We start from the raw sequence: 3,019 nt of genomic DNA, 5'->3' as shown, positions 1-3,019 counted from the left end.
GTCATCCCCGTACACCAGCCCCAAGCGTGCTGTATCCTGCATAGGATATAGACTGGTGATTCGTTTCTTACATGATAGTATACATGTTTCAATGCCATTCTCCCAAATCATCCCACCCTCTCCCTCTCCCTCTGAGTCCAAAAGTCCACTCTGCTCATCTGTGTCTCTTTTGTTGTCTTGCATACAGGGTCATCATGGCCATCTTTCTAAATTCCATATATATGTGTTAGTATACTGCATTAGTATTTTTCTTTCTGGTTTACTTCACTTTGTATAATCAGCTCTAGTTTCATCCATCTCATTAGAACTGATTCAAATGTTTTCTTTTTAATGGCTGAGTAATACTCTATTGTGTATATGTACCACAGCTTTCTTATCTATTCATCTGCTGATGGACATCTAGACAAACATCTTTTAAAAGCCTTATTTCTAGATTCATATGTACTTTAATAATATTTTATGACCTGTTATATATATATATATATATATATATATATATATATATATATATATATATATCAGTTCAGTTCAGTTGCTCAGTGGTATCCGACTCTTCGCGACCCCATGAATTGCAGCATGCCAGGCCTCCCTGTCTATCACCAACACCTGGAGTTCACTCAGACTCATGTCCATCGAGTCAGTGATGCATTCCAGCCATCTCATCCTCTGTTGTCCCCTTCTCCTCCTGCCCCCAATCCCTCGCAGCATCAGAGTCCTTTCCAATGAGTCAACTCTTTGCATGAGGTGGCCAAAGTACTGGTTTCAGCTTTAGCATCATTCCTTCCAACAAAATCCCAGGGCTGATCTTCAGAATGGACTGGTTGGATATCCTTGCAGTCCAAGGGACTCTCAAGAGTCTTCTCCAACACCACAGTTCAAAAGCATCAGTTCTTCAGCACTCAGCCTTCTTATTATATATATAATATCCCTGGTAGCTCACCTGTTAAAAAATCCATCTGCAAAGCAGGAGACCTAAGTTCAATTTATGAGTTAGGAAGATCCACTGAAGAAAGGATTGGCTACCCACTTCATTATTCTTGGGCTTCCCTCGTGGCTCAGCTGGTAAAGAACCTGCCTACAATGCAAGAGACCTGAGCTCTATCCTTGGGTTGGGAAAATCCCTTGGAAAAAGAAATATGTACCCACTCCAGCACTCAGACTCCTGAGTATGAAGGGTATTCAGGCTCTTGAGAGTCCCTTGGACTGAAGGGGGACCAAACCAGTCAATCTTAAATCAGTCTTGAATATTAATTGGAAGGACTGATGCTGCAGCTGAAGCTCTAATACTTTGGCCATTTGATGCAAAGAACTGATTCACTGGAAAAGACCCCGATGCTGGGACAGATTGAAGGTGGGAGGAGAGGTGGACGACAAAGGATGAGATGGTTGGATAGCATCACTGACTGGATGGGCATGAGTTTGAATAAGCTCCAGGAGTTGGTGATGGACATGAAAACCTGTCATGCTGCAATTCATGGGGTCACAAAGAGTTGTAGATGACTGAGTGACAGAACTGAACTGACCCATTCCAGTATTCTGGCCTGGAGAATTCCATAGACTGTATAGTCCATGGGGTGGCAAAGAGTCGGACACGACTGAGCAACTTTCACTTTCATGTATGTAAATGCCTCCATTTCATTTGGTTCTTTCGAATCCTCATGCCTTTTACTTTTGTTTATTTTCCTTTATCACACTGGTTAGAACTTCCACTACAATATTGGGTAGAAGTCATAATTAGGTGCATCACAATTCCATTCTTGATTCCAAGGGATATATTAGTTGATGTTCTCAAGAGATATAAAACCAATAGGATATATACATAGATAGCTAGCTAGATAGATAGATAGATGATAGATTTACTACAGGAACAGGCTCAAATATCTATAAAGTATGAGAGTTCCCAGGATTTGTGGTCTTAAAGCTGGAGAACCAGAAATGCCTGGTAATTCAGTCTGAGTCAAGATCCAGTGGTTTGTATCCCAATTTGAGTCTGAAGGCCTGAGAACCAGGAGATCTGATGTCAAGGGCAAAATAGCTCAAGCAGACAAAGCAATCTTCCTCTTCCTCCAACTTCTTTGTTCTATCCAGGTCCCAACCAATTGGATGATGCCCATCAGTATTGGTGAGGGTAATCTTCTTCTATTGGTTCAAATCCTAAACTTTTCTGGAGACACCCTCAGACTCACCCAGAAATATTATTTTACCAGCTGTTTGAGTGTCCCTCAAACTAGTTTGCATGTAAAATTAACCATTACAGAGACAAAAATTCTTGAATTCATTATTGAATGTGATTTTGCTCTAACGTTTTGTCTTTGTACAATTAAAGGATGTGTTTACTTGCCTCCAAGTTGAAGACTCTGAATTATCCACACGTGAATAATTTTAAGTACTTCTTCTTTGCGCATGGGCTAGGCTTGTTGGCTAACTTCAAATCAATAGAATATGACAGAAGGGACTTAAAAGATGGATGTAAAACGTGGATTTGCTCTCTACTGGATTACTTGTTCCACACAAGGCCAGCTGCCATGCCGTGATAACTTTATTGAGAGAACCATATGTCGAGAACCTGAGGCTTCCAGCAAACAGTCAAAAACCTGCCAAAACCCATGTGAGTGATCTTGAATAGGATTCTACAGCTATGGTTAAGTCTTGAGATGGCTGTGTAACTGGGCTTGCAGCTTGACCACAATCTTGGGAAAGACTCTAAGCCGAAACACCCAGTAAATTTACTTCTAAATTCTGAAACCTTAGAAATTACATGAGAAAATGAATGGCTATTTTATTAAGCTGGAAATTTGGAGGAAATTTGCAAGGCACCAGTAGAAAACTAACATAAGAAATTTCCCTCTGTTCCTAGTTTTCTAACATTTTTAATCATAAGTGGTGTTTAATTTCTCCTTTTTCCTGTGTGTATTGAATCAGAAGTTTCCTATTTATATTTAAGAAATTAGAATATCCTAGTGGGTTGACATGCCCCCCTCCAGAGGATCTTCTCAATCCACATATCGAACCTAGGTCT

The sequence above is a fragment of the Ovis aries genome, chromosome 17, assembly GCF_016772045.2.
Source record: "Ovis aries strain OAR_USU_Benz2616 breed Rambouillet chromosome 17, ARS-UI_Ramb_v3.0, whole genome shotgun sequence".
Lineage (NCBI taxonomy): Eukaryota > Metazoa > Chordata > Mammalia > Artiodactyla > Bovidae > Ovis > Ovis aries.
This window is presented reverse-complemented; position numbering follows the sequence as displayed.